Source organism: Athene cunicularia (assembly GCF_003259725.1).
Source record: "Athene cunicularia isolate RWA chromosome 19 unlocalized genomic scaffold, athCun1 chr19_part1, whole genome shotgun sequence".
In the NCBI taxonomy this organism is placed as follows: Eukaryota; Metazoa; Chordata; class Aves; order Strigiformes; family Strigidae; genus Athene; species Athene cunicularia.
Genome location: NW_020799124.1, coordinates 12,034,342 through 12,042,530, shown reverse-complemented (window position 1 = coordinate 12,042,530; position 8,189 = coordinate 12,034,342). Strand labels below are relative to the sequence as shown.

At 47.8% G+C, this 8,189-nt stretch overlaps 2 non-coding genes across 2 annotated transcripts; one reads left to right on the top strand and one right to left on the bottom strand.

Moving 5' to 3' along the window:
* Window positions 1-542: 542 nt before the first annotated feature.
* TRNAE-CUC lies at window positions 543-614 on the top strand. Its single transcript has one exon. It is a non-coding gene; the product is annotated as a tRNA-Glu (tRNA).
* Window positions 615-975: 361 nt separating this feature from the next.
* Window positions 976-1,057, bottom strand: TRNAS-UGA. Its single transcript has one exon. It is a non-coding gene; the product is annotated as a tRNA-Ser (tRNA).
* Window positions 1,058-8,189: the final 7,132 nt, after the last annotated feature.

The following is an 8,189-nucleotide window of genomic DNA, read 5'->3' as shown; positions in this document are numbered from 1 at the left end:
ATGAACAGGGAAGGCTCTGCTGTGTCAATCAGCCTGCACCTACACTGTTCTGCTTCTCTCGAGGTCGCTACAGGGAAACACTGGCTGTGCACTGTCAGTCAGGGTGGTTGTGTCCATGATGCTGGGTTGCCTCTGCCCGGTGTGATGTGTGTCACACGAGCCTGGTAATGTATAGCAGCACAAATGAGGTCCATGCTCCATCGTCAGCAGGACTGAACATCCCTGGTGAACTGCCAGGGGACTGCTAAGTCTTTTCTTGAACCATTGGGCATCATTGCCTTCCCCAAACCTGACTTCACCGGTGATCAGAGTCCCAGCACAGCCACCTCCTCTTCCCAGGCCTGGCAGGATGGAGTCCTCTTGCACAGAAGGTCTTCCCAATGCCACAGCTCTCAGAAAGCAGCAGACATCCCTGCGAAGTCCCCCAGAAAGGCCATGGCATCCATCCCCTCTGATCCTCTCCTTGGGCTGGGCCCAAGTGTCCCTGTCCCTTCAGGGCTTGGCTGGTGGCCACCAACCGGCCCGTGGCCATCGCCCCCTCATCCCTGGTGGTCTAGTGGTCAGGATTCAGCACTCTCACTGCTGCGGCCTGGGTTCGATTCCCAGCCAGGGAAGGGGTTTCCTGTAGCCACCGCAGGCTTCAGCTTTTTCCTGGGTGGCTGCATTTCCCTTGAGCAGCTCCTGGGGTTCAGCATGAGATTTGGGAGCTCCCACACCCAGTCCATGGTGCTGGGTCAGGGTTAGGTGAATTCTGAGGGGTAACAGCAGCCTCCTGTCCCCCAGCTGCCATCAGGCTGCACCCCCCAGCAGAAAAATACCCCAGGTGGAGGTCAGCCAGGAGCCTGCAAAGGGCTGCAGGGAGCAGGGGGACACGCTGTGTGGGGTGGACATGCTATTGCAGGTTGTCTCCTCGTGATAAGGAGAGGTGCGGGGCTGCTGTCCCTCCTGGGGACAGGGGCTGCCAGTAAAAGCTCCCGCTGTGAGCAGGATTTGAACCTGCGCGGGGAAACCCCATTGGATTTCAAGTCCAACGCCTTGACCACTCGGCCATCACAGCACCTTGCAGGGGGGTGTCTCTGCTGGAGCCCACGGCTGTCACCTGCCCCAGGGGACAGAACAGGACCCACTCCCACCCTGGACGTGGGTGCTGCCAGCCCAGCCCCTGCTCCACAGCACGGGTACCACTGCTACTTCTGCCACCTGCCTTGCCCAGAGCTAAGGCTGATACGGAAATCAGCATCCCAGCACTGCTGGGAAAGGGAACTGGGCACCAGTCACAACAACAGTGGTGGTGACCTGGGAGAAGGACATGCCCATGTCCCATCTCATCTCCTTGTATCCATCAGGAAACTTGTCCCTGGACAACCATCTCCAACTTCCTTTCCTAGTGTGGGAACATCCCAGCCTCCTCCATCCTCCTTTCTCCCCAAGTACCCATACATTTGCCCCTGTGAAAACAGGGCCAGACTTGGCTAACTGGGGCAATCTGACATAGGACAGGGAGTGTTTTGTCCTACAGCTGGCAGGACGATGCTGCAGACTTGTGTGGTTTTCACCAGGTTTCTGCCTCCCTTGGCTTTTGGAAGAGGTGATTTGGAGAAAGGAAGAAAAGGTGACTGTTGAGAGGAAATCCTGAGATATCCAAACCCCTCTCTGGGTTCCCATAGTTACACCCAAGAGCTGTGCAAGTCATTGTGTCACTTCCACCTCAGTGTTTCCCACGGGGATTAATCAGCAGGGAGCAGTTTGGATAGAAACCTCACTGTGTAGGGACTGCTCCTCCATGCTCAACCCCCAGCTCAAAGGAGCGTCTGTCTGCACTGCCACCCTCCCTGGCCTCTCCCTCACTGGGTGATTTGATTTCTATCCTCCACGGGCCAAGGATGAGCGTAGTCCTGACACTGAATCAGGCTTGGCACAGTCCCATGGGCATGGATGGATGCCCAGGCATGGGTGGCCACCTTCTTGAATGCAGTGATGCAATGGAAATCAGGTGCTCAAACCAGCTTGTCACTGGACACATGAGATAGTAGAGCAAGGCTGGCAAATGTGATAGAGCTGAGGAGAGAGGTGAGTGGGGGCAATATTGTCTTTGGACAATTATGGAGACACTCAGGAGAAAGGTTAAGCTTAAATTAATCCCTTTCAAATATCCAGGTTTCCTTCCCCCTCTTCTAGGTGCCATGTTCATGTTCAGAGCTGGGAGATACCTTGCCTGAGTCTCCTGAAGTGCCTGAGGGGTTCAGGCTCGGGTATGGCACAAGAGTGGAGAGTTTTCAGAGCTGGAAAGCCACTGGACATACTGATGGGCACAGTTAGTAAAGGTCTATGGTCTGGAATGAGCTGTTTCTCCTTACTCCGTCTGAGGATGAAGTACTGTGCATTTGTATCCGAAGAGGAGTGTTGAGTTGAGGTTACATTTCAGGGTAAGGGTTCAAGCATCCTTCAGATGGTAAATGGAGGAACTTGGAGGGACCAGACCAGGGCACATAGGCCTCTGTACATTACTGGACCCCAAAAGGAAGGGTCTGGAGCAGTTCACATGCATATGGAAAGGACGGGGCGGGGTTCAGACCCCAAAGGAGGGACCTGGAGAGGAGCAGAGTGGGAGCAGAGGGACCTTGAGAGCAGTGATACTCTAACAGAGGAACTTGGAGGGGACAAGAGCTTGAAAGAGAGGTCTGAAGGGGTTAAGGAGGGCAAAAGGTGTGGTTTGCAGAGCACTGGAACCCAGACAGAAGGGTCTGGAGGAGACCGTATCCCTCAACTTGTTCTTGCAGCCTGGCTGGGCTCAGATGTTGCGCTAGCCAGGATTCCCACAATATTTCTCAGAGTTGTGGGGTTTTTTTATTGACTTTTTAAATTATCTACTTGTGTCATCAGCAGTGGACACCTATTTTTATCTACAATTGTTGTGATATTTACAGACAAATCAATCTTGCCTAGCAGAACGAACAGGATGTGTTTATAGAAAGGTCTGAGTTCGAGAACTGACAGCTCTTCTCTTGTAATAAAGGGCACTTTTCAGTATTATGCAATACAGAAAACCACAAGGTCTGTCATGAGACAGACCTTATTCTCCTTCAAAGAAATATTCAGACTCTGCTTCTACTTGCAAGTTTTCTCTCTTTGATCTTCCAAGTTTCAGAAAATAGTGGCTGCCTTGCTCGAGTGCTGGCTTTGCTGGACTCAGCACAGAGTGGTCGCCATTCACTGCTGTGTCCCATTACCTGATGCAGTGTTGAAGACACTTTGACCTGACCATGAATCAGTGGTTAACCATCTTGGTGGTTGTAATATGAGGGCATACTATGATCAAGATGAGACTACTACTTGTGCATTGTGAATACTAACAAACCCCTGCAGGCTCTGTCCATACAGACCTTCCTTCACATGGTTAGGCATTGAATCAAATCACAAAATTTGTGATAATTTTTTACATCTATTCATGTATTCAGCCTCTCTAGAAATTAAGCTGTAGTTCAAGGAAAAGAGTCCACTGCAGCGAATGACTCCCAAGTCTCCCAGATGGTATGGCACAAGGAAAACTACTGTGAGTATCTAAAGCTTCTTCCACTCTCTCTTTGTTTAAATAAATCCCTGGAGCTTTTGAAGCTGTGTATTCTCTCAGTGGCTTTCTAGGGGTCTGATGACTGCTTCCGCTTTGGTGTATGGCTGTGTCCCAGATTTCCAGATAAGGTGGGAACTGCTTTCAGAACAGGAAGAGAACAAAAACTGGAAAAATGGAGAAACCATCCTGTTTGGCATAAGCAGCTCAGGTCTCCTTCTAGACCTGCCAACCCCATCTAGAGAAGCCATCTCCCACTCTCCAGTCTGAGCATGGAGTCAAAGTCTGAAAGAATAGTGGAAGGAATGGAAGAGAGGTTGTACTAGAAGATGTGGCAGGAAGAAGTTTGGTTCATGAGGAGGAGCTGAAGATTTTATTCATGGAGAGGGGAGGGAGTTTGGTCCATGGGAAGGGGAATAAGGGACCAGCCCTTGTGGAAGGAGAGTTGTTCATAGGGAAGAGGTGTGATAGCTGCTGCTCAGGACAGGAGTCATGTCTGGGCCCTGCAAGCTGAGGTCTTCCCATGGATGGATGGGCAGTAGCTTGTCCTGGTGGCTGTGGTGGGTCCTATCACTGTGCTATAAAGTCACACATGGCCTTCCGCAGCTTTCCTGCCCAGGGAACTATGCCTGTTGCGCGGGGCAGAGTTAGGTCTGCATGCCCTACCCTGCTGAGTCACGCTGAGCTGGCATAGCCCTCGTGACCTCAGGGACCACTTAGAGCACTACGGGTGACAGCGGCAGCGAGAGTGCTCGGGCTGTCCTCGGGCTGTCCCACAGTACAGCCTGAGAAGGCCACAGATGGTCATCCCATGGGTGTCTTTTCTGGAAAGAGGCAAGAAGTCTGCACTCACCGATGGCACTGCCCAGTTTGTTGGGCTCACCTATTTCTGCATGGTAGTCAGAGCCACTGGCCACTTGCCCGAAGTACCTCGGCATGGCTAGGAAGCAGTCTCCATGGCTGATGGAAGCCTGCACTAAGAAGGCTTCATAGCTTTGGGTGTTGATGAGTGGTGAGCCTTTACAGGAGGACTTCAAATAGAGGTAATAATCTCACTCCTGGGCATCATACAGCTGGAGAAACCCCTGAAGTGAGCACCTCAGTGATGCTAAAGACCTGTGGTGTCACCTCCTAAAGCATCCCTTGCTGTTACGGTCACTCCCACACCAACACTGTGAAAGCTCCCACTGAGAGTCAGGAGTGGGCTGACCATGCCATGTCTCACCAAACCTCACCAAATACCCTGCTAGGCTGGAGAGTGAGACCCTCCTGGTGCGCCAGTTCCCCTCCTCCAGAGCTGCTGGCTGATGAGGGTAGATTCGTTGAACCGTGGGAAGAAGGAAAGTGCTCTGTGTGGGAGAGCTGCAGCTCTATAGTATGAAGAAGTAAAGAGGAAATAATCTCTTAGCCCACAGTTTCTCGGTTTTTCACATGCTTTCACTGCACATTGCTGGTCTGGGGTTGGGCCCTTAGGTATTCCTCAGAGACCATCCAGTAGTGAGCCTGTATTCAGACCCTGGGTGTATCCATGCGTCTGTAAGAGCTATTCCAGAAAGCTGGACTATGAACTCTGCACAATATTCTCATCACCAGCTTTACCCTGTGCACCATCTTCTGAAACTCCTCTGCTGTCCAGAGGCTGTATTTGGCCTTGAGCAGAGAACCAGATGGCCCTCGTCTTAAAGAGTTAAAGTTACTTTTTACTGCTGCAGCCTTTGTATTTTTAAAGCTGGACAAACTGGTTTTATTAAATGTCACCACTGAACTTCTGGGAACTTTTCCTCCTCTACTCACCTTCCAATTCTGTGCTTCTAATCTATCACTTCTTACTTTTTTCTGTTTTATCCTTCTTGCTCCAATTCTTTACAAGTTCTGCCATTCACCTGCTGGAGCAGGAGATGCACTGAATACAGTTCTGTAAACCTGTAGTTATTCTTCCATGCCACTGCACTCTCGACAAGGACAGGCTTGGCTTGTATAGGCTGTTGGCTCTCAGCAGTATGTAAATAAATCCAGTGTTCAAAATGTAGGAAAAATACGATATTGGCAGGTGAAGAAGGAGCTGAGCTGTGTATGTTTGAAGTTGTACCTACATGAAATCCTTAATCACTGTCAACCTTTAGACATTGTGCCTGATGCCTGTGTTTTACTAGCATGAATATGTCTGTGTCATGAAAAGGAGTGCTGAAGTAGCTTGCAGGAAAATCAGAGGTGTGTCAAATGGGGAAGGGGAGGATGTTGCTTTTTGCCATTAGGATGAGAAATAAGGAATATAATAATGAGCTCTTTTTTGTGTTGCTTAAGTTTAATGATCTTGTTGCTATAACCAATGCTTAATCACATACTTAGCAAATACCATCAGTGGTCACATAGCAACAGGCTGCTAGATTTACACAGGATTTACAGGTGAAGATCTGCAGCCTGAATAGTAACAGAGAAGTAATGTTAGTAATACCAAGAGCCTGAAAAAGAAGAAATATGGAGCTTCTAAACATTCAAGATAGAGAGGAGATCCAATGGAGGAATCTGCTGCTTGGCCAGAGAATTAATGGATAATTAATGCCTTGGCTGCCTAGATGTCTTGTACACTTTACTGAATGAACATCAGCCTTCGTAGGCAGGATACCTTGGTTTCTCTTGAAGCTCAGAAGATTTCACCAAAACACCATAAATCCTAGCTGGAGGTGTCATAGGGCAGCTTGTCTTTGGGCATGTGAAAGCCCTGGGCACTGCGCTTACGCCAGGCTTGAGTCATTGGTAGGACACATGTAATGCTAAGGCAGTCTTTGCATGGCAGGGGACTCCAGTCCCGGGAGCCACATCAGGTCACCTGCAGGTGACAGCACACACCCTCAGAGGTAGAGTGTCCCTGTGCCTGGGGCAGCTGGGGGGTATCAGGCTGCCACTGAGGCACTAATGCAATTGCAATGGTACATGTCACAAATACAAAAGAAATAACAAAACTACCTTTCGGGTACCTGGACTTCTGCTTATGTACATTTTGTAGGCAGAAAGCTGGATGACATGCTAGAGCACCTGCTAGGGCGATCAGAGTCTCTCTGGTACCAGGGGACAGCTTCTGCCTTTGGTTTTGGATTTCTCTTTAGTGGAGAAATATTGACATTTTATTGTCAGTTTGTCAGTTTCTGAAAAGCTGACTTTCACAGACTTTTTTTTTTTTCCCCAGATTTAAAATTATACATGTTTGTTAGCAGATTCATTTATTTCATTTTCTTTTATCTATTTTGGCTTAATAAGAACTGTAAAAATATTTAAATGGTAGGAAGGACTGGCTCCCTAATCTTGTGAGATTTACATGGCTGATTGCCAGTAAGAATTCAGTATTTTCTTTTGTGATCAGCCTGACTGATGTTTGAAGAATTAAATTATTTCTGCTATCTTCCCATTTGTCCACTGAAATACAACCATTTTTCCTAGGGTAGGGCTGTTGTAATCCACGCGGAAGTGCTCGGCTGGACCGACACTTTGTTCCTTTCTAGACATTTCAGGATGGAAACTCACAATTTGCACCTCTGGCCTGTTCTTATTTGCACAGGTATAACTTTGTGATTATCCATATTACTGAGCATGTGAATTTAGGGGAGACAGTGTGAGCTTGCTCTGTGCAACTGCTTTGCTCGTTGACCAGTCTTTGTCATCCACACAATCAGCAGTTATTTTATATGCATTTCCAAATCACTGCTTAATTATATAAACCATCTCACTAAGCAGTTTGAAATGGGACACAACTTTAGTTTTCCTGGATACAAATTCTGGCAGGTCCACCGTTCAGACACACTGTATTTGGACCTCGGTATACTCTACAAATGCATGTTGGTAAAATGACTTATTTCTGGCTTCCCAAACCATCAGAGATGTGAACCAACAGGAAAAAGAAGTCAAATCCCACCATCATCTTTTACCATCATAAAAATAATCTGATCTCTTTCACTTGCAGAAAAGAAATGTGTGCCTTTATTCTTTTTCCCTTTTTACTGATTTGTCAGAAAGGAAGTCAATGTTTACACAGAAGGAATGGAGAAGTGTTCACCTTTCTGCTTAATCCAGGAAAGCAAACTAGCAGATATTTCCTTTTGGCTCAATCTGGTCCCAGTTTCTCCCTTTTTGGCCACACCCAGGTCAGACACAGATAATTTCTGCCCTGGTTCAGGTTCTATAAAGGACTGGCTTGTTTCCTAGTCCCACCAGCTCTTCAGAGATGGCAGGTAAGATCAGTGCTTTTTAATTTTATATCTGTATTTGACTGATCTGATATTTCTGGTGTGGGTATTGGTGCATTCCATGGGTGAGCCCACAGAGATGAAGAAGCAGTAGAGTGTTAGGAGCTGGTGGTCCTCCATACTTACATCTCCCCCCTATATGTGAAATTCATTTATTTTGAAAGTGAAAACAGACAGCTTTTCTGCCTCATGTAGCAGTACCCTGCAATATAAGATTGAAAGGAATAAGGAGCCTTCAATCCCTGTGAAGATGGTTGAAGAATTTCCACAGATTGTGAATTAAGTTAACCTGCCCCACTGTGAAAAGTTGGCTAGTTCTTCCAAATTTTGTCTGTCTTTCCTGCTCTAAACAGTTAAAACATTGACTAAATTACTTAAAA